This window comes from Cheilinus undulatus, linkage group 9, assembly GCF_018320785.1.
Source record: "Cheilinus undulatus linkage group 9, ASM1832078v1, whole genome shotgun sequence".
Taxonomy (NCBI): Eukaryota; Metazoa; Chordata; class Actinopteri; order Labriformes; family Labridae; genus Cheilinus; species Cheilinus undulatus.
This window is the reverse complement of record NC_054873.1, coordinates 7744095-7771074: the sequence shown is the minus strand read 5'-3', so window position 1 is coordinate 7771074 and position 26980 is coordinate 7744095. Positions and strand designations below refer to the sequence as shown.

General features: G+C 41.5%; 1 protein-coding gene across 2 annotated transcripts in view; it reads right to left on the bottom strand.

Moving 5' to 3' along the window:
- Positions 1-26048, bottom strand: part of LOC121515515 (protein inscuteable homolog) — a 104897-nt gene extending 78849 nt beyond the window's left edge. The window contains exon 1 of one of the 2 annotated variants that reach the window (XM_041796323.1): positions 25822-26048. The gene's annotated coding sequence lies outside the window, so the exon portion shown is untranslated. Of the gene's footprint in view, positions 1-7336; positions 7482-25821 lie in introns of those variants that run through there. The other variant, XM_041796324.1, reaches the window with a different exon arrangement.
- Positions 26049-26980: the final 932 nt, after the last annotated feature.

The window sequence follows — 26980 nt, the reverse complement described above, 5'->3', positions numbered from 1 at the left end:
TGGTAATAAAATGAGATAAAAGTCAAAGTTAGGATTTCGAAAAAGGTCAAAATGTGGGATAAAAGTCAAAACTATGACTTTAAAAGGTCAAAAACCTGAGATAGAATAAAAAATCTTCAGTTTTTTTAAGGCAAAAATTGAAACAAAAGTCAAATGGCCAGATCCACAAAGAATGGATTGCTCCTGCTAATAGCACCGTGTATTTGCACAGAACTAGCTCATGCAATCTGCCCTGTTTTAGCGCCTTATCCTCAAAAGAATTTGCTCTAATCATATGCAGGTGCTACAACGCCCACACAGTTTGGCAGCTGAGCGCTATTTGCGCCTCTGATTGCAATAAGCCACATGGCATCTAGTAGCGCAAGGATCATGCGGCCTGGCAACCGGTATCTGCAGATGATTTCATTGTCGCTTAGATCAAAAAGTGATACTCTCCTCCAATAAATCCTTTCTTGTGCGCACCTGCCATCTCGCCTGCCACGGCGCCTTCGCCTGGCTACAATCACTGCTGCCATGATTACCGCAGAGTCCTGGCATGACAGCCCTTATATAGGCTATGCTCCACAGTTACCACCAATTGAGAGCAATTTGCAATCATTGTGAGTGAGAGAGAGAGTGAGAAAGGGAGAAAGAGATATTGCACGGATTTAATACACGGGTCTCACTGGTGGTAAATAGCACCGCTTTACTGCCTGTGGCAATTAGCGCTGGTCTTTGAGGATTAGGTGGTATTTGCAATGAGGCTCATTTGCATAGGAAGGGGGCAATTTTGCGCTGAATTTATGAATATTCCCTAATTTACATGCATGCAAATTGGACCGGCGCAGCGAGGAGTGGCAGTGCAGTTTGGGTTCAGTTTGCGTGCATTTCACCCTTTGCGTATGCTTTGAGGATTGCACGCTATTTTTTTCTGTCATTTGCACAGGTTTAGCGGTCGCAAAAGCAGTGCAATCCTTTTGAGGATCTGGCCCAAAGTTAGGAGTTAAAACAGGTCAAACATGAGTTAAAAGAAGTCAAAATAATGATTTTAAAAGGTCAAAACAAGATTTAAAATTTAAAATTATTCATCTAAATGGTAAAAATATGAGATAAAAATCAAATTTATGAGATTTAAAGGTTAAAATATAAAATAAAAACATAACTTTTGGTCAAAACTGTGAGACACAAAATTTAATATAGCGAAAACACAAATTTCTTTCCAACTTTCCTGACTTTTTATCAATTTATTTCTAATCTTTACTTTTTCTAATGTTTTATAAATCATCAAAGTAAAGTTTACATTTTTATACTGGAGGAAATCTGCAGACCTCATACCGGTGGGCCAGTTATAATAAAAATATCGTATGATCTGGTGGGCCGGGTATAACTGCACCACAGGCTGGATTTGTACCACAATCGTCTTGATTATATTTAGGAAAAACCCAAGCGGCAACCTCTGGTCCTGAAAAATGAAGCCAATGTGGAAGTGCAAAAAACTGCTATGTCCACTTGAGGCTGGCTGCAGGAAAACCAGAAGTCCCGTCTGGACACATGTTAAACAGCCGGTTTTGACACTAGAAATAATCCGGTTTAGAGCCTGGTTCAAAACAACAGACGTGTCTCATTAGCTAGTGTCTTATTGCGCTCCCACTGTTCGGGGGGTGATTTTTTTTGTACCACGATCGTTTGGATTATATTTAGGATGAAAGCTGATTGGCACATCTCATTTGATTGACAGATAGCTCGGCAGGCAGAGGCTCCATTTCTGTCAACCAGAATGCTAGCTAGCAGGCTGACAGTAAGTCGCATTTATTGGGCGGGCTGTTAGGTTTATCCAGAGTTTGGTTGAGACAGCGATTTCAATATGGAAGCCGCAACAGATTGGCTTCAAAAGCTGTTTGAGTCCACCTATTGTAAGTAGACAGCTGATATCACACAGACTTTGTCCAATCTTTACAGTCTATAGTTATTCCTTAGTGTGGGCGGCAGAGCATGTGAGTGGAGCGGGAGCGAGCGGGGGATGCGAGCGGAAGGATTTTGGCCAGAGCGCGGAGTGGTTTTTTCAAAAAAGGTGGACCGGCACCTTATCTTGCGCTCCAATTTCGCTCCGGTACCGCTCACACCATGCGTCTCAAGCATGTCTCACCCAGAATGCATCTGCAAGAATTTGTATCCGTGAAGCATCCCGTGTTCGTTTCACTGCTCCTGCAGAGAGACAGCGACATCCAGCATGTCAGACTGGGCTTTCCGCCGGAATAATGCGAGAGACTTGAGATGCCTGCACAGTGCTGATATACTAATATTAACACCATTGTCATTTTTTAAAAACATTAGTATTTCCCAGTGTCTGAAACTGAGAAGATGGTAATGGTAATGCGCTTCCGTGTCTTCGTTGAGTGAGCAATGAGTGATTGGAGTGGAGCGGGAAGAAATTTGAGTGAGCGGTGGAGCGATAATGAGCGGAGCGGCGTGAATCCCCTCTGAGCGGACGAGCGGGCGCAAGGAACAGCTCTATGAGCGAGGAGCGGGAAATCTCATCGCTCCACTCTGCTCACATGCTCTGGTGGGTGGGTGGCATCACCAGACCGCTCATTAGCCCCGCCCAAATTAAACCCAGCCAGGAAAGAGGTGAAAAACTTTCTAATGATCGAAATCTAAAATTTGGAAACACATAGATCTGGGTGTTTTCACATGTTTACAGCAACCTTATTCCAACATATCTAGTGTTAAGACACAAAGTTTGGATTTCACTTTACAGGGTCTTTAAAAAGGCATTTTAGAGTTTGATGAGACTGTCTTGGAGATTTTTCTTCTAAACTCATTGTTTACAGTTAGCCTGGGATCATGCCAGTCAGTGTGCTGTGGGTTGTTCCCATGGATGCTTGATATTGGCTGTTGGCTGACTCTGGCTGTTTATTTTACTGATCGCAATTTTCCCTCCATGTGCATGTAGATGCAGTGTTACATCATGTGCATCGTCACCAATGGCTGTTTGAGTTTATTTAAAAGTGCTGCACTGCACCTTACTCTGCAGCAGCACTGCTATATCTGTGTGGCTAATGATAGAAAACCAGCGTCAAAGTCTTGACATGTCTTGGGCTGATGCTGACAGAGGCTTCAGGATCGTCACAGATGCTGTGATGTCAAAGATAACCGTGTAGGAGGACAGGAGAGGAACCGCCGGTCCTGTGTCCATCATCATCATTTCACAACCAAAATAAAGTGGACGGAGAGGTTTTGGGGAAGGAGGAAGACTGAAAATACTCCAGAGGACGAAGAATAACAAGGGGCCGCATGGGAATTGGATTGTGGGTAAAATAGGTAATGCTGTAAAAACACTTCTCTTACGATAATGCTTCTCTGAATAGATATTCTTAGAGTAAGAGCTTGTAGCAGAAATATTTCTTAAACGTGGGAGGTTCAGGGTTGGTAGGTGTTCAGGGTCAGAGGTATTTAAATGGAGCTCTACGTCATTCAGTAGTAGCAGAGTTTTTTAAAAGTATGTGGTCATTTAAGTTTGTATGTGTTCACTTAGATCTTGGTTCCTGATTATCCATGATTGGTCAGAGGAAGGCAAGGCATGTCCTTCACTGAAGGTTCCCAAGAGCACAGTGGCCTCCATGATTCTTGAATGGAAGAAGTTTGGCACAACCAGGACTCTTCCAAAAGCTGGTCACTTGGCCAAACTGAGCCATCAGGTGAGAAGGGCCTTAGTAAAAGAGGAGACCAAGAACCTAATGGTCACTGACTGAGCTCCAAAGACCCTGTGTCGGGATGGGATAAAGTTCCAGATGGACAACCATCACTGAAGCCCTCCACTGATCTGGGCTTTATGGTAAAGGGGCTAGACAGCAGCCTCTCCCCAGTGCAAAACACATGAAATCCTGCTTGGAGTTTGCAAAAAAAAAAACAGCCCCCGTAGGACCCTAAGACTGTAAGAAACAAGCTCCTCTGGTCTGACGAAATTAACATTGAACTGTTTGGCCTCAATCCTAAATGTTATGTCAGGCGGAAACCATGCACCACTCATCACCTACCCAATACCATCCAAACAGTGAAGCAAGGTGGTGGCAGCATCATGCTGTGGGGATGCTTTTCAGCAGCAGGGACTAGGAAACTGGTCATGGTGGAGGGAAAATTGAATGGAGCCAAGTACAGAGATATCCTCAGTGAAAGCCTGCTCTGCAGCACGCAGGACCTCAGACTGGCTAGAAGATTCACCTCCCAATAGACAATGACCCTATGCACAGGAGTGATTCAGGACAACTCACAACACCATTGTTTTCCATACATCTCTTCATTAAAGTAGCTCTTTTATCCTAATCTGCTCCACATTCCTCTTATTTATCTGAAAATGCATACACAAACACACATAATGTCTGAGTTTGGCATAACATCCTCCCCACCACATTTAACATGAGGAGTAGGTGTACAGTGGATAATTAAGTATTCAAAAATAGAGCTAAATAAAGTCAGTTAAAGTTGAGCAGCTGGTAAAATAGTCTTTAAAATGTTACTGGAGCTGTAAAAGGCTCTGCTGGGCTTCATTAAGATGATTGGCAAAGTGGTCGATGAGAATTTTCTTTATGCTGTCTTTCTGGCAACACTTCACTCAGTGAATTGTTCTGGGACAAACAGTCCTATCACTGATAGTTTATTAGAGAGCAAAGTTTTAAAAAGTTAACACTGACAGAAAGAGAAGAGTGTGTTTCTTTTTCATGGACTGTATATGTCTCTGTAAGTCTTTCCAACTTAAAAAATCCTCTAGCCTGAGAATGTTCAGTTCAGCTTCTGTTAGTCTGAAGAGAACACGGCCTCCTGACACATGAAATGATCCCTAAACGTCTGTCACTCATTCTGCACCCATTCAGTAATACCCAGAGTGAAACTCAGATCTCAACGTACCTAAGGGATCATACTCACTCTTTTACCTTTTGTCCACTGACGTTTAAGAAATGAGACGTTTGCTCACCATTTTACACAACCTTTAGCCAGGTTATTGACAGTGGTGGATGAAGAGGAAACTCTATTACTTGAGTCACAGTAAAGATCTCCTTGGGCTAAAATCGCTCCAATATGTGGGTTAAATACTTCAACAACATTTTCATATTCAAACTATTTTTCAGAAAATCTCAAAACGAATTTCAACAAAACATGATTTTAACAAAGAATGCATGGTAGTACAACTCATCTAGCCATTAAAGATATGCAGGTGAGGATGGCCGTGAAAATGAACCTTAAACTACAAAACTTACTACACTCAATTGCATTTTCTCCAATACTGGACATGAGTGCTCTAGAAGGCACTTTATCGGGTTTTGACCATTTACAGGGCACCAAAGAGGGCAATTTGTCAAATTTTATCCACTGGGAGAGATACCTTAAAGGGAACTTCATCACTTTTAGTCCACATGAAGAGCACACCAGAGGCCACTGCCAGATTTTGTCAAATTTCGTCCATTTGGAGGGCACTTTATCATGTTTGGTCCATTGGAAGAGCAGCAGAGGGCACTTTGGCAAATTTTGCGAACTAAGAGAGCAACCAAGAGGGTACTTCTGGTTCATTGGGTGCACGGCCTAGAGAGGGCACTTTGTCAAACTTTGTCCACTTAGACTGCAACCAAGGGGGCACTTTATCACAGTTTGTCTGCTGGAAGAAACACCTTGAGGACATGTTGTGAATTTTATTTTCTTACTTAGCAACCAAGAGGGCACTTTACCGCAGTTTGTCCACTGGGAAGGCACCCTCAATGGCACTTTGTCAAATATGTCCACTTATGGGGCACCAATAAGGCACTTTATCCCAGTTTGTCCAGTTAGAGGGCAAGCAAGAGAGCACTTCATATGGTTTAGTCCTCTGGAAGAGCAACCTCGAGGGCAAATTGTCAATTTTGTCCATCTAAGGAGCAACAAAGCGTGCACCTCATCACAGTTTTGTCCACTGGAAGGAAAGTCTAGAGAGCACTTTGTCAAATTTTGCCCACTTAAAGGGCAACTAAGGGAGCACTTTATCATAATTTTTCTAGTTAGGGGGTAGTTTATCTTGTTTTTGCTCCCTGGAAGAGCAGCAAGGACACTGTCAAATTTTGTTCACTCATAGGGCAACTAAGACGGCTCTTTATCATAGATTGTCTTGTCAGAGGGCATTTTTTCTCGTTTGGCCCACTGGACAAGCAACTTCGAAGGCACTTTGTCACATTTTGTCCTCTGAAAGAGAATTGTAGGGGGCAAAAAGTCAAATCTTATCCACCTACCGAGCAAACAAAGGGCACTTTATCACAATTTGTCCAGGGTGCATGCTATCATATTTTTTACTAAGAGGGCACCTTAGAGGGCATGTTATCAAGTTTATCTACCATTGGAGCAGCCAAGAGTGAACCTTTTGCTGTTTTCAACCCTGCCTCTTACACATTCTATCTACCATTGCAGGGACGTTGTGGTCCATTGCAAGTAGGAAGCAGAAAGCATGAATGAAATACAGCAACAGAACAGCAGCTTCCAGTTACAATGTATGCTTCCTTGTGTAGCAGTCTTTGAGGTAACAACAAACATATGCACCATTACAACTACATAAATCATTATTTGTGTTATCCATGACATAGGAAAGTCAAAGTTGAGTTTTGTGACGTATTGTTGTATTTTATGGCATCATTAACTTTTATAGATTTAACTTGTATTTTGTCCCCCAGAACCACCATAAACATGACAAATAGCTATTCTTAGCCGTGCGTACAGTAAAAACACTCTATAAAATGTTTACTGGGAATTAGGCCTCTTTTGGTTTTGTCTAGGAGAGAGGCCATAATAGTCTCATGTCTCTCTGTCTGCAGACAGTTTAGTGGATTAAAACTCTCAGCAAACATCTGCCTGGGACTAAATATGAATCTCTCCTTCTAAGGCCAAAAACTTTGCGATCTATTTGTGTCTAGGAGCATTTTTTACTTTGGCATAATAATGTGAAAGTGTCCTCTTGGGGTTTCCAGGCAACCTGCGCTTATGGAGATGAGATCAGACGGGGTCAAGTTGCACAGACATGTTCACACAGACACGAAACCTCAACTTTGCTGCCTCCCTGTTGACTGTCACTCTAATAAAAGTGGACAGATCGCTACGACTGATAGCAGTTATACTTCAAGGCAGCAGCAATCTCACCAGCCCTTCATTCCTCACACGCCTAAACCCTGAGACACATTTTTCCACCACAAAAAGATGAAATTCAGCCACATAAATAACTATATCGCCTCACCACAAGTCTGCTAAAGTGAGCGCAGTCGTCTTAGTACTTTATGGTCGGCTATAAAACTTCCCGTAATTTTAATTTTCAACAGGGAAAAAAAGGATGATAGCAACAACATACCTCCTGAGACCTCAAACAGCCCCTTCGTCATGCCAAGAGAAATATCCAAATGCATTTTAAGCTTCCCAACTCCATCAAGAGTTAGCTGGAGAGAGAAGAAAACATCCAGAACTGTTTCAAAGAGAGACTGGTGAGTGGCTCAGTGAAGGGGATCGAGCTGGTACCCGACACCGGTGCAGCAAAAACATCAGGAGCTGCTTAATAATGAATGAGAAGGCCGGGACAGAGGGCTCAAACGCACACCACATGGCTAATAGGGAGCCACACAGACATAATTGGAGGCAGGTTTACAGCATGGTCAGGTAAAAGTAGACTCTATGACTATAATCAACCTGACACATGTTGCTAACAAAGTACTTTGTCATCACTCTGCAGCATTACTCACATAGCAGGCCACAAAGTGTGTTTAGTGCTACTTTACAGTCAAACTGATCCTGTCGAGTCTCGTAAAACTTCTTTTTTTAGCCTTGTGGCAAAAAAAAACAGACGTGACTGAAGGAGGACAGAAAATCTGCAACATCAGTCACTTACAAGCCAGTGTGGTGTCCAAAATAACAGGATTGAAGGGTGTTGTCATGAATGACTGAAGCCACGTCCACACCCACTGCTGACACAGAACAGGATTGGCTGAAATGCAAGCCTCGTGGCAGAAAAGAGGGGAAAACCCAATCAGATTGGAGAAATAAAACTGTGTGTCCCCTTTGAAACGTCCTGCTGAGTCATCGTAGAGGTGGAAGACAGAACGGCGAGGTTAAAGGCAAGAGACGGGAGGGCATCCATTTAGAAACTTGAGGCTTCGACTGGGTCTTTGTGCAAACCCACATAAAGTCAAGCCAAACTGAAACGCAAAACAGAGCCGCAATGTGAAGAAATAAGCTGATGAAAGTTCTGACAGTGTTCACCTTGGAGAACCTCAGTCCTAAACATCATCAGTGATGTTTGTGCAGTGAGTTGCACAACAGAGAAGGGCAAAAGCCAGAAGAACAAAACCAAGCAGAAGCCTCCAAAAATGTTTAAGTGTAAAAGTCTGCAGCTCATCAAGAGTCCACCTGAGTCTGGCTGCAGAATTACAAGTCACATTCATAATTCATGTTAAGATGTCCGTTTACATGTCAGAGATAAACATATTTATCGCCTTGTTCAAGAACAGTTTTGGTCATAATGGTTCATATCTTTATGAGGGTTTAAAAAAAGGTTTATTAGGGGTCTAGCTGTATTTGTATTTGCCCCAAACTGTCACAGTTCTGAAGTACTGATTTAGTTCTGTCCCATGATGGAAACATCTGAATCTTTTGGTCTAAACCAGAGGTGTCAAACTCAAGGCCTGGGGGGCAAATCCAGTCCGTGGACCACAAGATCAATAGATGTTATTGTACCTGGCCAACTAGTATGAGGTCTGCAGATTCCCTCCAGTATAAAAATGTAATGTTAGCCCTGATAATTTAAAATATCCTTGTAAAGTCATAAAAATCTAGAAAAAGTAAAGAGTAAAAATAATCAAATAAAAAGTTTGGAATATGGGAAAAGAAATTACTTTGTGTTTTCATTTCAAATTTTCAACTTTGCATGACCCAACTGTGAATTAACATATGATTTTGACTTTTATATATAATCCTATATTTTGTCCTTACAGATGCACAGTTTTAAATTTTTAGTCATATTTTCACTTTTACAACTCATGATTTTGAATTTTATCTCAGGTTTTGACCTTTTGAACTCCTACTTTTACTTTTAATCCTATATTTTGACCTTTTAGACTCACAATTAAAAATATAATCTCATACTTGTCCTTTAAAACTTCTTATTTTGACTTTTATCTCACATATAGACAAATCCTAACCTGACATGCCAGAAAATCAAACATGTTTGACATTTACAATTCAGGGTCTGGGAGGCTATGATGCGATTTGGAGCAGTAAATTTATCGTGTTGACACCACACACATGCAGACTACTCAGACAAATAATCATTTGCAACGAGGTATGCGCCCCCACAATTGTCGGGGGGTCAAATCTTGGCTTAAAATCCTATAGTGTGTGGCAGGCCTTAAGGCCCATTTATGCTCAACGTTAAATACGAATCCGGAAACGGAAAGAGCCGTCTGTCCGTGCTCTGTGTTCATTTTGTCTGTGTTTCCGCATGTTTCTATAAAGCTTATGGGTACGGGCCAAACAGAGCAGTACCACTGGAAACCGTGGGGCAGTGTTGATATCACTACCCGATGCGTAGCTCTAGTGAGACACAAAGAGGAAATAACAATGGCGGAAATTGTTGAGGAAAAGTTGTGCGAGCTGGTTAGAAACGCTGCCTCCATTTTTGTCTTTTATGCAAGAGGTACATTATTATTACCTCCTCCACAGTCGCCATGTTTGCTTTTGAGTTTGTTGTTGTCATAAACTTTTGACTCTGGGCTGGGCTGCCCACCCCCCCGTGGGTGTATTGGTTAACATCCATGCCAACGTAAAGGACGCATGGAAGTATGTGAGCAGTGATGGCAACATTGTTTGTAAAGGACGTATACATTTTCGTATGTAAAGGGAGTATAAATGGGCCTTTAGTCTGAGTTCTTCACAAAACAGCAAGACCTCAGTCTGAGTGAAGAGGAGAGTGCCATAAAAACTCAAGACTTTGGATTTTTGTTGTTTTTATTTGGCCTGTAAGAATCTGCTAAATCAGGTCGCTAGATCATGTAGTGATCTTTATTTATTTATTTGGGTCCGTCTGAAAAAAAAGAGAAATTTGTGTAATTTGTTCTCAGTTATTGTTTTTTTTTCCTCATTTTGTTGCTTATATCTCTTAAAATGCTTGTCAAATTTGCCAGTATTTTAAATCTTGTGTTTAAGAATATTACAATTTACAATTTTGATCGTATATAGTCTCAAAAGGTATCAAAAGTTTGACATTGTCATGAGACAGGTGCACAAGGGAGCAAAGAATCCATGAAAAAAATGTCTAAATTGCTCAAAACATTGCTACAATTATTTAAACATGGAAGTATTTCCGAAAATGTCAGGAAGTTACCAAATATTGGTTGCTTTTTTAAAATATTTCTATATTTTTCTGTTGCTGAGGTATAAAAACAGGTACTGATGTTGCCTTATTTTTAAAGGTACTACGGTGAGGTTTTAAAATTCTGATGACCCTAAAGGCCATTCCACATTCAGTCTTATTTTTAGACGTGTTTTTTTTGGGTCCGTAACCCAACAGAAACAAAAATCACACACTCAAACCTTGCTTACTACATCTGATGCTTTATATTCAATGTGCATAATTCTTCGAATGTGCACTGAAGATGAGTCCGTGGCTTTCTCACTGCTTGAAAAAACACACTGGGTCCAGCCATCCAGATGGTGATCTTCATATGGCTCAAGTTTGTGCACCACGGCACTGTACTGAATTGTAGTATTGCAAATTTTGGCCTTATTAGTTCTGTTCTATGGTTGATATCCACATAAATAATACACTGGCAAAACACTGTGTTTAAAGTGAAGTTTCACTGAGAAGTGATCTGCAGCCTGTTCTGAATAATCAATGCCAAATTCAAATGACTTTGACAGATGCAAAAAAAACATGAGGTATCAAACCTTTCCTGAAAAACAGACTTAAGTTTCATGTTGCTATGCAATCATGATCAGAACAGTACCATATCTTTTGCGATTTCCAGCATTGTCTTTCATGTTGTGTCCAAAGTTTTGGAGTCAGTGATTAATTCTTGAAAAGTGCGTGAAATCAGTCTCCAGGTCAGACTGCAGGCACGTGGCCAAAGCAATCCTTTGAAGCAGATTCCCGACAGCAGCAGGAGCTCTCAACCCTCAGCATCATTGCCTGATCCTCTCCTGTCAATCACGCTGAGGATGACCTCACTGGCATTAATGTCAAGCAGCCCCTTCAGATAGATGGAGTGCTTTGGAAATGGCATTGGCCCAGTTACGGCCCAGCTTAACATGTCAGGGAGAGCAGGTGACTACAAAACATCGCCGTCAAACACGATCCATACGCTGGATTTACAGCTGCCTGTCTGTCTATCCATCTCCGCCCACGGGCACCTACGATGTAAATTCGTGATGTCATATCCAGCAGCCGGATCGTAAATAAACCCAGGGAGGAGACTCGCTCTACACACAAGGTTTTGGTTTGAGAGTGACCTGAAATTTGGGGCCACACACAAAACGGCGGAGCACAAAGGGAGGGGAGGAGGACGCAAGAGCAGCAGTTCTTCAGGAGTCGACTCTGCAGCTGTTTGGCATTAGGACATGGGAGTAAATTAGGAGGTTTAAAGGAGAGGGGAAGAAGAATCAGGGGTGGAGGAAAGGTTCACTGCCCAGATCTAAGCCGAGGAACACAGAGCAGCACTTCAGGGCAGGGTGGAAAATTTCAAGGCGTTTTCCTTTTGACTGTTATTCTACTGCAGAGCTGAAGGCACACGCACGCTAAATGGGACACACATGGGGTCAATGTGATAAGTAAATATCGGCCACAGAAATCGCAAGGTATGCAATAAAAAAAAGCTCCATATGTGCCCACCAAGCACACACGTGGTACTTCAAACACATTTCAGTGCTATTTTTTCCACTTTGGGCACCAAAAGTAAACACGTGAGAGTTTTCTGGATAATTACGTCTGAAACACAGTCTGCCATGTCTCATTTCCAAAATACAGCATAAGCTAGGAAATAAATATGTAACAATGTGATGAAAAAAAGCTGAAATTGCACATTATTGTTGCTTTGAACCACAAAGCACTCAAACTATTTGCACTTTACTGAAATAAACCAAACAAAACACTTAAAAATAACATAAAAATAATGACGGGAAAGAGAAGAAAAACTCCCAAAACTCTAAAGGCATAGTTTGTATTACAAAGTGAGTATGAGTGGAATAATTAAAAATACAGGAATGTTTTAAATGCAGGAATATAAAGACCAAATATCTGCTTTGGTGATTGTTTATTCTTGATCTTTATTTTATGGTTAATTTGAGGGACAGGGCAGTTGATAGGGAAGGAAACCAGGAGGAGAGAGTGACGTGCAAGGAAGGATTCAAGAGTTAAAGTCAAAGAGGCCACCCACTTTGAGGATTACAGCCTTTGTACAATGGCATGCAACGTAACCCCAAGGCCAGCCGCACCTCGAAAACATTACAATTTTGCTTTTTATCAATTTTACATCACTGGGGCTTAAGAGGTATGCGAAAAACAAGCACTTTCAAGACACTGCAGTTGTATATGCCATATTTCAGCAATGGTTTTTACGGGAAACAACTCTGATTAAAAAAGCCCCTACAAAGTTTAAGTACAGAATTGATGTACAACCCCATTTCCAAAAAAGTTGGGCCAGTGTATAAAATATAAAAGCAGAATGCATTGATTTGCATTGCATTCTTCAGTAGCTGGAGTTGTGGGAGAGGAATGTTAGGATTCTAGCTTCCAACAGCCCTGGATCTTCTCTGATGGATTTTAACTTTCATGGTGCTCCCAATCTTTTTTATTTGGTGAAAGGTCTGGACTGCCAACAGGCCAAGTCAGCATCTTCTACTGTGAAGCCATGCTGTTGTGATGGATGTAGTATGTAACCTTGCAAAGCAGATGGATACGCTCGTTTTCATGTTTCTCTCTGGCGAATCCATCTTGCAAAGCTCCCATCTGAACTGTTTGGGCCCGGTTAGAAATTGACAGGACCAATCAGCAATGAGGGGCAGTACTTTCAGGCGCAGCAGAGTCGTGACGTAAACAAGTAGCAGCAAGAGCTGGTGCAGTTATGGATGAAGAGCTTAGCGTGGATGCTGCTAAAGCGCCAGTTTTAGCAGAACTTGACGACAGAACGTTAATTTTTTCAAATGCTCTGCCTTTTCTCAAACGTTTCCTATTGAAGCTTTCCAAGATGGATGTGTGAAACAAATCCATCTGGCGTGTCAGGTTATGTAGTATGTGGTTCAGCATTGAATTATGCAAGGCCTTCCCTAAAAGAGACGTTGTCTAGATCAGTGGTTCTTAACTGGTGGGTCGTGGAGCAGTTTCAGTGGGTCTCGAATCAGTGTCTGTAAAAAAAAATGGCAAAAGTCCTGAAGTCCTCAGTGGACATGCATCGATAGCTTATATGTTACCCTGTTTTTCTGTGAAATTGGTTAAATTTAAATGTTTGGCCAGTATTCCAACTAATTTAACACCTTTTCTTCCAATGAATACAGCTCATTTCCCATGATAATAAAGTAATTTATCAAGATCTCTGCAAAAATTTACACATAATGATGGGAAAATAGGGTGTAAGACTTGTAAGTTTTGTCCCTTCTCTTTTACATATCATGAAATTTGGTCGAATCATGCTTAAAACTGCAAAATATTCAATTAACTAAACATGCGTTGTTGACGTTTTTTGTTTGTTTGTTTTTTTGTTTTTGCAAAATTTGTGTCACGATTTGGTATAAGAGAGACTGGTGGGTCCTGAGGCTAGAAGAGTTGAGAACCACTGGTCTAGATGGGAGCATATGTTGCTCCAAGTCTACTCTTCAGTATTGATAGATCCTTTCCAGATGTGTAAGCTGTCCACACCATAGAAACTAATGCAACCCCATTCCATAAGAGATGCAGGCTTTTAAAGTGTGTGCTGTTAACAGGCTGGATGGTCCCTCTCCTGTTGTTTCCAAAAAGAATTCCAAAATTTGATTCATATAACCACAGAACAGTTTTCCATTCTGGCTCGGTCCATTTTAAATGAGCTGTGGCAGAGAGATTGTGTTCACCCATGGCTTTGTCTTTGTGTGACTCAGCTTTAACTTGCATTTGTGGATGGTACAGTGAACTGTGTAGACAGACTGATTTCTGGAAGTGTTCCTGAGCTCATGCAGTGATTTCCAGCTGTTTTTATTCCAGTGCCGCCTGAGGGCCAGAAGACCACAAGCATCCAATATTGACCTTTAACCTTGCACCCAGAGATTTCTCCAGATTTTCACAGATTGGAGAACCTCTGCCCATCTTTACTTCTGAGAGCCTCTTTAAAATGCTCCTTTTATACCCAGTAATGTTACTGACCTGTTGCCAATCAGCCTAATTAGTTGCAAAATTCTCCTGCTGCTATTTTTCATAAGTACCACTTATTTTTCCAGCCTTTTGTGGCCCTGTCCTAACTTTTGTTGCTGGCATCAAAATCAAAATAAGCTGATATTTTTCAAGATATGCTAAAGTGTTTCAGTTTCAACATCTGATTTGTTGTTTATGTTCTATTGTGAATAAAATATGGGCTTATGAGATTAGAAAATCATTGCATTCTGTTTTTAGTTACATTTTACACAGCACCCCAGCTTTTTTGGAATTGGGTTGTATTCATTAGCTACAATTTGGTGTCAGTGTCACCTCACTGAGATATGCTTGCTGTTTCCCAAACTGGTGGGCTCTAGTTAAGACTACAAATCATTTAAAGTCTTTTCTGTAAAATATGTCTTAACCAAAGGGAAAATATCCATTACTTGAAAGCAGAAATCTAAATAAAATCTATACTGAAAAGTAGTGTAATGCTCAGGTAAATAGCAGTTGAATTCACACTTTCAAAGCCAGAGCTACTGCTTCCATACAAAGCTGTTTGAGCCACCAGAGATGGTAGTGCTGAGGTCTCAGAGGTTACCCAAACAGAAAAGGACACCACTCAAGAGAAGGAGCCATAGTAACTCCTCAAGACTTCCTGAGGGGCTTCTATGAGCGTCAAGACTTTCACAAGGAGGAGGGAGTGTTGACCTTTCTACCATCCGTGAATTACACAGCAAACAAATGCACAAAAGTACTAGAGTCTCCATTTCCTTTCATCATCTCCCCAATGAACTGTAATGAAGACCGCAGAGCAAATACAGGAGATCGCAAAGACAGAAGAGATGGCTAAACGGACTGACCTCCATCCAATTAGCGGATGGAGATGGGAAGAAAAAGAGACAGCAGAGAAAGAGGTCAACGCAAGAGAGCTGCAGGTTGACGCTCTAATTCAAACCAGTCTCATATTGATTTATCCCTCAGCCGAGGGCCCCGGAGTGGCTGCCATATTGGGTCCACCTACGCAAAAATTTATACCTGCACTCTCCTAATTGAGAGGCTCCACTGAGTCATGAACACCGTGGCAGTGATGTGTCAACAGTCGCCGTCGCCCACATGTACACGTGACGCACACTCAACGTCCAGCTATTATGATGTAAGGGATTTTAAAGACGGGCTTTGTAGGCTTTGATTAGTGTAAAGTGTTAAATGTCAGAGAGAGAGGTCTGAGATCTGGCTTCTCAAAATATCAATACTTCATTAAAAAACTATACTTTTTAAGTTCAGGCTGATTAGTATTGTAAGTTCTCATTCTCTCGTATTGTTCAAGCAAGAGCAGAAGGTTTAGAATATAAATATAAAACCCCAATTCCAAAAAAGTTGGGCCGCTGTGTAAATGTAAAACAAAACAAAACATGGTTGTCAAATCTCATGAACCCATATTTTATACTCATACTCATAACTCAAAAAGTCAAGGATGGATTTTGATGGAATTTTCAGAAAATGTCAGAAATGGCATAAGTAAGTACTGATTATATTTTGGGACTGATCCGGATCACCGTCTGGATCCAGGAATTTTTTTTAAAGGATGCTTTACTAGTGGGAGATAGGGGTAATGACGGAGGTCTGTGCTGTTACCACTTTACACCAGGAGATGGCGGACATGAGTAACTTTAATCCCAGCAGCATTTGTGGGTGTGTTTCTATTCAAAGTTTTGGAGCTTATAGAGTTTGAAAGATGCACGCTCGGTTGGGGAGACGAGTCGGAGCATAACAGAGAAAAAGAGAGCAAATTATAGCAAGAATACTCACAATGCTGGGAGGGATAGAGGAATATTCACCCTCTGCCATGACTTCCAGTCATCCGGTGAGACCATGGATGAGACTGTCAGTGCATCTGTTGGCATCGGCAGGCAACGCTTCCACCTTGACAGTCCACCCATAGACCCAGGAATTTTTTAAAGGATTCTTCACTATTGGGAGGTAGGGCTAATGGTGGAGATCTGCGCTCTCCAAGTGCTCTTCTAGTTTATAATAGAACATGAGCAACATAATAGATGTTGAAACTGAGACATTTTACAGTTTTATATTCGTGCTGTCTGATTTTTTATGCCAGCAACACATCTCAAAAAGTAGGGACAGGGCAACAAAAGGCTGGAAAAGTAAGTGGTACTAATGAAATACAACTTAGGAAGCATTTTTAACTAATTAAGTTAACTGGTACCAGGTCAGTGGCATGACTGGGTATAAAAGGAGCATTTTAGAGAGGCAGAGACTCTCAAAAGTAAAGATGGGCAGCGGTTCTCCTACGCCTGAAAAATGGGGTCTAAAAGAGTCTAAAAGACTTTGAATATCCCCCCACCTACAGTCCATAATATCATCAAAAGATCTCAAGAATTTGGAGAAATCTTTCTGAGAAAGGGACAAGGCTGAAGGTCAGTTTTGGATGCTTGTGATCTTGGGCCCTCAGACAGCACTGCATTAAAAAACAGGCATTATTCTGCACTGGAAATCACTGCATGGACTCAAGACACTTCCTGAAATCACTGTCTGTCAACACAGTTCGCCTTGCCATTCACAAATGCATGTCAAAACTGTAACATGTAAAGAAGTAGCCATATATGGGCGAGAGCTCTTTCAAAATGGACTCAGGCAAAATGGATAACTGTTCTGTGGTCAGATTATTTAAAATTTGAATTCTTTTTGGCAACAACAGGCAACGTGTCCTGAGGACTGAAGAGGAGAGGGACCATCCAGCTTGTTATCAGTGCACAGTCCTAAAGCCTGAATCTCTGATAGTATGGGGATGCATTCGTGCCTATGGCGTGGACAGCTTACACATCTGGAAAGGATCTATCAATGCGAAAAAGTAGATAGAGGCTTTAGAGCGAGAGAGAGAAAAAATTCAACAAAGAAGATCCAGGACTGTTGGAAGCTACTATCCAACATCAGAATGGGACAACATTCCTCTCCCAAAACTCCAAAACTAGTCTCCTCACTTTCCAGATGTTAACAGATTGTTGTTAAACGAAGAGAGGATGCTACACAACGGTAAACATGGCCCTGTCCCTTCTTTTTTGAGATGTGTTCCTGCCATCAAATTCTAAATATTTTTCTTAGAATGGTAAAATGTCTCAGTACCAATATCTGATATGTTGTTCAGGTTGTATTGTGAATAAACTGTGTTTATGAGATTTACATAGCATCCCAACTTTTTTGGAATTGGGGTTGTATATATTTTTTGTGTGTTTTTACATTATTTACCCAACCTTCTTTGATTCCAGCTGTTTGGAGGCCATAAAAGTGCCTCCATCTTTGATTAATGTTGGAGACAAGCAGCTGGCTCCATGTGGAGGATGTTGTTGTCTGTTCCCCTCCAAGGTCAAAGATCAGCAGCTCAAAGGTAGCAAGCGGAGACGCTGTTGTCTCTGAAGCAGTGCAAGTGTGAAAATGTATTACTGCGGGAAGTAGAGCTGTTTTGAATGTTGTCTGCTGGACAGACTGGGATCTTTGATGGTGAAGGTTTAAAGAAAGCAGTGAAAGATTCCAAACCTCCACATCCAAAAACTGCAATTTTCCCTCTCCAGTTTGGTTAAAACAAGCAGAAACTCTCTGGGCTGCAAAATTAAGCTGGTTTTTTGTGCAAAAATACTTGCTTAAAATGTTCACTTTAGGCTACCTACACACTTCATATATCCTTACGACTGATTTTGCACCCCTTGCAATTGGAGTGGAATGCCCTGGTTTGAAAATACTGGATGTATGACTGTAAGGGAACCAGCTCTATCTCTTGATCCGCAGCCTCCTCTGTCTCCATCAAACATATTATTAAACTTAGCCATCTGATCCGATTTTTCACTCATAAAAAGACATTTTGCAGGCATGTGACTACTGTGAAGTCACTCACTACAGTGGACGGTGGAAGCACAATAAAAGTGAGAGAAAGTAGCAGACACATTGACCTCCTTGACACAGTTGTCAGTGACTCTGTCGAGTGAAGTAAATCCCCCAAATGTTGCAGAGAAACTTCTGTGGAGCAGACTGTGTGAGGTGCATCTCCGTGAGGTGCAACTTGCTTAATAATGTGGAACAAAACCATTAAGTAGTTTGATGTCAGTGATGGAAATTGATAATACCAATGGACAAAATAGACAATTACTACATCAGTTTATTTGTCCAAATAACAGTAATAGCTAACCTGACAAGTCAGATGGATGTGTTTCACATGTCTACGGGCCAATCAGAGCAACAAAACACATGACGTAGCCAATATCAAGCTGCGCATGTGCAGCTACTGAGGAATAACGCGAACCATGGCGACTACAGACATGTAAGTACTCGACTTTTGTCGTTTTGAAAAGAAAACTCCCTGCTGTTCTTTGTTCTTCTTTCAACAAAGAAATGTTGTCAAGTTCTGATAATACTGGTGCTTTAGCAGCATCCACGCTGAGCTCTTCCTCCATAACTGCACCAGCTCTTGCTGCTGCTTGTTTATGTCACAACACTGCTGCACCTGAGAGCACTGCCCCTCATTGCTGATTGGTCCTGTCACTTTCTAACCGGGCCCAAATGGTTCAGATGGGAGCTTTGCAAGATGGATTGGCCAGTGAAAAACAAAGAAATGGGCATATCCATCTGCTTTGCAAGGTTAAGTAATAGCTGAGTGCTCCCTTTAACCAAATCATGGCCCCATAATAAGATCCAGAAACTTAATACAAACACCACAGGGATACTTTGAACAGACTGAAGTGCACATCTTTAAAATTACTTGAAGCTACCAATGAAAGCACTTCTGTGATGGTTTTTGTATGTTATTGGGCACAAAAGGCTTAGAAGAGCCATTAGTTTTTTCAAGTCTTCCTCGAGTTAAACAATATGATGGGTCTTTTTGAATTACAATTAGCAATTCAAGGACTAAAACATATAAAACCCAGAGTTATTTTCCCTGCAGAGAATGCAATAATTGGGCATCTGGATTGCAACATTCAGGGGAAAGGCCAAGTCTGTCTGAGAAAAAGCTTCTGGGGAACCCCAGATTTGTGGGAGGAGAACCAAAATGACCCAGCTCTGACTCTTACAGGCCACACAGAAACAAAGAGGAGGGCTGGAAAACTGGAATCACACAAAGAAAGAAAGAAAGTACCACAGCCAGTGGAAAGAACTGCTGATGGAGGATGATGGACGCTTGGCAGTGATGAGGGTGGGATCCTGTAGAAACCTTGATGGTGAGCTTTAGAAGAGTTATCAGTCTTTGTAGAGAGAAAAAGGTTTAAGCATGAGCACAAGTTTGAATACAGCTCTTTTGACCCGAAACCTGACTAGTGTGAAGCAAAGTGCAGCTTCATGCTTCCGTCGTTAGCTGCAGTCACAAAGTTCAGTTGCACCCTCAGTGATGATAGTCACAGCTCATCAGACGACACCAGCAAAGACGCTAAACAATGAGTGTGTGGGTGAGACTGAGACACATTTTACAGCGGAAACCAGGAGATGCCCCCGCCCGTGGGTATAAAACCTAATTAAACAGTGTGACAGCACAGTGAGGGCCACACCTGCATGTGTGGTTCATGTAAACCGAGCCACCACGCCCTCAGCTGTAGAACAGGCGGGCCAGAGGAGAATGCACGACAGAGAGGAACTGTGCCACAGAGTTTATCCACAGCCAGTCATATATCATTCAATAGGAGATTTGAACAGATGTTTACAGGAAGTGTTTGTCGTAGTTTGTCATTTGCAGTTGCTAAATGAGCCGTTACGGCCAGCATGGAGCATGCCGCCTTTTTTCAAAATACTTATAAACGGATTCTAAGGTATCATTTGCTTTTAGGAGTTGTACAAGCATCAATTGCAACACTTTGCATAGTCAATTACTACCCCAAAATGCCAACATGTCACTGTAAATCATGCTAAAAGGTCGTGGTGACCAAATGCAGAGCTTACCGAGTAGCATGATATGACAAATCAGAGCAGAGCCAGAGATTTGAGATGTTTTTACTAAACTTTATATGTTTGGTAATTCTAGAGACCTAGTAGTCCTCAGATGATGAAACAAAACCTTCATTTGTCCTCCAAAGTAAGCATGCTTGTTGGGTTTTGCCCATTTCTACACTTGCTGCACAAAGAGAACATGTGGGATTTGTGGATGAGGATGCTTTCACACCTAAGCAGTTTTGTCAAAACAAACTTAGTCTGTTTGTCATGTTTGGTTCAGTTTCTATTGCACTGGTATGAAAGCTGTCCACTGAACTCTGGTGACTCTAAGACCGCTTGAAAATGTGGCTCTTGCTCTGCTTTCATGGACTCTGGTACTGTTCAGTTAAAGCGAGGATATAAACCAAACTCAATACCTATCTGCACTTTCTGGATGAAACCAGCTGCCATAGCTAGAGAGTATTTGGAGGCCTTTTGATACGCAGTTGGTCCTCTTTTGCAGCTAAAATAGCCTCCGCTCTTCTGGTAAGGCTTTCCACAAGCTTCTGGAGTGTTTTTGAGTGAATTTGAGCCCATTCATGCTGTAGAGCATTTATGAGGTCAAGGTACTGATGTTGGACAAAAAGGGCTGGTTCGCAATCACCATTCCAACTCATCCCAAAGGTGCTCAATGGTCCTTGAGAAAAAAGACAGATGAAGCCCCTTCAGGCCTGCCAGTGGTGTTGAATCTGCAAAGCGAACTGAAACTTAATGAACTGGTCTCATTGGATGCTTTAAGAGGAAGTTAATTGACTTGGAGGTAGATACATCTGGTTGAAGATGCTTTGAGTAATTTACAAATCAATTTTGATAAATATTTACTTTTAGAAATTCCTTATCTTGTGTCTCTAAATGCATTTAGGTTACATAGTTTGTATTATGTTTGCTGTGAAAAAATCAAGTTAAATTCAGGTGTTTGGATCAGACCTTTTGCCACAGGTGTATAAAATTAAGTTCCTAGCCATGCAGGCTCCATTTACAAAAAATTTTGATCCTAAATGTGTTCTGGAGAGCGCAGTGACTTCAAGCATGGTACTGTGATGGATGCCATCTTTGCAATAAGAGGGTTTTATGAAACTTCATCCCTTCTGGATACTCCAAAGTCAACTGTGAGTGATAGTATTAGAAAGTGGAAGCGTTTAGGAACAACAGAGACTCGCCACGAAGTGGAAGACCATGTAAAATCACAGAGTGGGGTCGACGACTGCTAAGGCGTACTGTGTGTAGAAGTCGCCACCACTCTGCTGATTCCATATCTGAAGATTTCTGAATTTCCTCTAGCATTAATGAAAGCACTAAAACTGTGTGGTGGGAGATTCTTTGAATGGGTTTTCATGGCCAGACAGTTGCATTCAAGCCTCACAACCCCAAGTCCTATGCCAAACATCAGATGGAGCGGAGTGGTGTAAATCACACTGACACTGTGGACTGTGGAGCAGTGGGAACGTGTTCTGTGGAGTGGCGAATCACACTTCTCTTTTTGACAGTCAGATGGGCGAGTCTGGGTTTGGCAGATGTCGGGAGAATGTTACCTGAGGAGAGGTAATGGTATGGGGCTGTTTTTCAACCCCTTATTTTCAGTGAAGGCCAATCTTAATGCTTCGTCATACCAAGAGATTTTAGACAATGCTATGCCTCCAACTCTGTGGCAACAGTTTAGGGAGGGCCCTTTTCTATTCCAACATGACTGTGCCCCATTGCATAAAGCAAGGACTATAAAGACATGGTTAGAGGAGTTCAATGTGGAAGGACTTGACTGGCCGGCACAGAGCCCTGGCCTCAGCCCTATGGAGCACCTTTGGGATGATTCGGAACGGAGATTGCGAGCCAGGCCTTCTCTTCAAACATCGGTGACTGACCTTATAAATACTCTACAGAATGAATGGACACAGATTCCCACAGAAATACACCAAAATCTTGTGGGAAGCCTTCAAAGAAGGCCATATTAAAGTACAATATCATTATAGTTTCTGATGGTGTAATTGCCAGGTGTCCCAATACTTTTTTCCATATTGTGAATAAATATATAAATATAAATGTTTACATGAACAGCATCTACCAACATTTTTACAAACACTACTTTGTTAGATTGGAGGAAACAACATGAATAAAAACATTGACAACTGTCCACAGCTAAATTAAATCAAATGCTGTATTTGACCCATTTTCCACCAAAGTAGGAAGGAAAAAAATAAACAAGTCTCACTAACTCACTAACCGGAAGAAATTCATATATATATAGCTCAATCTTCAGCTCCATGTGGTGGTTTGTCATATAATTATGTAGAAAAAAACATGACGAGTACAGCCGCAGAAATTCTTCAGCTGCTGGTGGCATCTTCGCTCTTACTTTGTGTTAGCACTCTGAGTGTTTGTCGTTTTTCCAGCTCAGGACTTTGAAGCGTGTGAGCGAGGGTTCAGGGTTTGAAGAGTAAAACACTAAAACTGGGTAAGGGAAGCATGAAAAGAGGTGAATGATAAATAAACTTGCAGCTACTAAAGTCTGAGTCATCCATAGTCAGCCGCCACGTTCATAGACAGAAAACAAAGTCGCCAAAACTTTTCATAAGGAAAGACATAATTAAACCTCTCTCTTGTAATCTGTAATCGTCTCTTCCACCATCATTCAAACAGAAATCACCACATCACTCTAACAGAAGCCTTTAGTAGACCAGTGGTAGCTGTGTCCTCAGTCTCACTCTACAATCTCTGTTGTTTTCTTCAGCCTCCTTCACTCCCACACAAACCAGACCAGCCAAAACAGCTCGAACCACGCTGGTGTTCAGCTCCAGCATGACTCAGAACAAAAACAGACCATAGTTTCAGATAAAGGACACAGAGAAGGTTATTTACATTCATCAGTAAAATGTGAGTTCACACAAAGGTGGCATAAATGAGAGTACTATGTGCTTAAAATATAAACATCAAAAACAATTCTTTCCTACCGCCTTTACTCTTTGGGTTAAATTAGGCTGAATGACACAGCAGAAAGCTGGAATGGCCCTGCTTAAGTATTACAATTCTGTATTAAAATAAACTTGTGTTATTTATTTTGCTATTTATGTCCAACTATTTAAAAGCCAAGAGAAATAAAGATTTGAGGCAACAATGCATTTTACAGTAGCAAACTGCTTTACTCCTAAAGCTGCACCATTGCTTGGGGGGTGCAATGGTCTGGTTCGTACGTCAGTTTTGAGCTCATGGCAGATCTGTCCGGGTTGAAAGCTAACTTTAGTGTCGTGATGATATTCATACTCACATACATACGTAAACATACGTAACATACCTACGTAAAAAAGTAAGAAGACTTAAAATCTGTCACTTTAAGTAAAAAAACAAAAACATTCCTCTAAAGATGAATGATTAAAATATTTACATATTTGTCCATGTGGAGTTGCCGTAATCAACAGTGTTTGTGAGGTCATCGCAAGGTGCATGATGAAGACGCAGGACCCCAGACAGATCTGTCAGCTCAGACACATCTTGTACACACAGCGGGCATACACCGTGTGCTTTCAGGCAAGTGTTAATTTTGACAGCTAGTTCTAATTTTAGTCTTAAGATGAAATGTCTTTTAGTTTTGGTCACATTTTAATCATTTCTATCCTTGTTAGTTTTAGTCTAATTTTAGTCGACGAAAACTCAAAAACATTTTAGACCCTGCCAAACCTGAGGTCCCTGCTTTCTACAGCTGAGAGGCTAAATAACTACAGTTGCATTATTTTTTGACAGATTTACCCACAGTGGAGAAACATCATAGATTTTGAATGTCCGACAAAAACTACATTACATTTTAGTCTAGTTTTAGTCATCGCAGACCTGTTTTTTGTTAGTTTTAGTCTAGTTTTTGTCATGAAGAAAAAGGCTGTCTACCAACATTTTCAGTCATAGTTTTAGTTGACAAAATTAACGCTGTTTCAGGCCTATTCTGCTACTGGTTTGCAGTGCTTAGTTTGGTGGGACACAATGGCCAACCTTGGCTTAAGTAGCTACTCTGGACATGGATGAATTTCTGACGTCTGTTATTTCCGTCGTATGACTGCTCTCTCACAGAAAGAGCTACTAGTTTGAAAACAGTCCCAGCTGTGCACCTAGTGCATTTACATTCACATGTACATCCATCCATTTTCTACATGGTTTATTCTGTTAGGGGTCACGGGGGGGCTGGAGCCTATCCCAGCTGTCATTGGGTTAGAGGTGGGGTACACCTTGGACTAGTTGCAGTCAATCACAGACAGACATATAGAGTTGAACAAGTGGGCATACTCATATTCAGACCTACGTCCAATTTAGACTAAACAATTAACCTAACAAGCATGTTTTTGGTGTTGGGAGGAAATCAGAGCCCGGAGAGAACCCACACATGCTCGGGGAGAACATGCAAACTCCGCACAGAAAGGCCCTGACCACGAAGTGAACCGGGGACCTTCGCATGGATATGTCGTACTTAAAAACAAAAGAAAATAGCACTCCATACAGACAAATATTCATATGAAAGGGAACAAACATCATGCAATGTTAAACGCTCTACTCCTCGGCCCAAAACTCTTCTACCGCAGGCTACAGCGAGTGTTTTCTTGGTCAGATGTGTGCTCAGAAAATACTAGCCACAGTGTGAAAGCTTGCATTTTCCTGCTAAATTAGTAATCCTGCAAAGGCTGACAATTTAACAAAAAGATCAACTAAAGAAACTGCCTTTATTTCGTGAATTTACTGCCTTAAGCTTGGCGTATTTCACTCCTTGCTTGTAAAAAACGTTTGTTCTGAAATAAAATAAGGAACTTCAGGTTTATCAAAATTTTGATAAGGGTCAGGATTAACATGACAACACTGAAGAAATTCACTTTCAGCAACTACAAATTCATTTTAAAATAATGATGATGATTGAGATTTTATTAATCAGAAATATCTTAAAATAAAATGCATGTCAGTTATTCCCAGGGACTTCATTACATAAGTTCTCTTTTTCATACATCAAGAAACAGGGTGTTAATCCTGTTCATCACTTGGATTTAGTTTATGTCATTTCGTTTTTTAGCTTTTCCTGACTGTTAGCAGAGTGATATTGTAAAACCAAAGCTTATTAGAGCTAAAAAAATGTTTAACAGGACTGGGTAGCCTTCTTGTAATGGCGGCACCTGATCAATAATAGCGTTAGTGTTTAAATAAGAAGAGTTTTTGCTGAAATGCCACTTTACAAATGAGCTTCAAGGCTTCTTATTTAGACTTTGGTCAGAAAAGACCAGTGGTTTAAAACGAAAGCACTGCAGGCACCTTGCATGATGTGACAGCTGCACTGACTACTACGAAATACTCCTTTACAGTCAGTCCATGAATAACCCAGCAGGATATCCTGTATTAAGTTTTCCATCTAAATCAGGATGTACCTGCTGCACACTAAGTCAGTTGAAGTCATTTAAAGGGAGCTTTGTCTCTAAGTTGAATTAAAGTTCATGAATGGACTCAAAGTTTCTGAAAGAGCCTGAACTGGCTGCTAAACTCACCCATTCTCTCAGCCGGCATCTGAAGATTAAGTGTTCCCAGGAGGGTTCATAGCAGCAGCTCGTGGTTCTCGTCTTCTTCACTGGAAACAGTCTCTCTAACCGTGTCGCTGCGTGTCCCGTCCTGGAGCCCAGCTGGGCCGACCAGCACCAAAGCCTGCCGGAGAAGCACTGCTCTGAGTCTGAACGAGACTGGCCCTTAAAGGTTTTTGTGGGAGAGAAAAAAGCACCACATCCCACTGTCAGTCAAGCAGCAGAGCATAGTTTCAGCTGGGCCGCCATCCAAACAGACATGAAACTATTCTATTTTGGTCTGCCATATGAGCAGCGGTGCTGCTCAGAGGAGGGGTTGGGGGTAGAAAGATTCTGTGGTGGAGTGGAGTAATTGCAGAGTGACCAGTTATGGTGGGATGTAATTGCAGACCTCATCAGATGAAGAGAAACTGCCAACAAGACAAGGTAAAGGACTTTTAAATAAGACTTAAAAAAAGAAGAAACAACACAGACCACATAAATAAATGGGGAGCTGGGTTCCAGATGTGGCAGCAGAGGGAGGGAGGGGAGAAGAAAGAGGGAGAGGGAGGGACGCAGAGAGAGAGAGAAGACCAGATGAGCGAACTTGCAATTGCAGCAGAATGAAATCCCGTCTCTGACTCGGTGAAAGGGTGTTTACCTTCCCAGGAACAGTCACACAGGACGGGAAAGGGGGTTTGGGGAAGGTGAGAGGATGTCGGACCAGCCTGATGTTGTTTCTGGACCCTAACCATGATTTCTCCAGGGTGTCTGGTTTCACATCGGCCTTGGAAATGACTCCCTTATGGAAAAATTGGGAGCTTTAAAAACGAGGAAGGAAAATGAAAATATAAACGGCAGTCGGCTGGTTCCCATTAAGAGCGAGGCTCAGCTGGGCCGAATTGCTGTAGTTCGCCTCGCTACGTATTCTGGAGTGAATAATTAAGACGTGATTATGGGAAGGGGGCGGCTCCACACACGCTCCAGTGTGCACATAAGGGTGTGTTACACTGTATGTAGTCAATAAATATTAGCTTTAGCTTAAATCTGAATGTACACAGCTAATTTCCTCAAAAATTTTACCTCATTTCCTGGTAAATTCAACAAGGGATAACTCAAATACGCACATTTAGAGGAGCATAACTAAGTG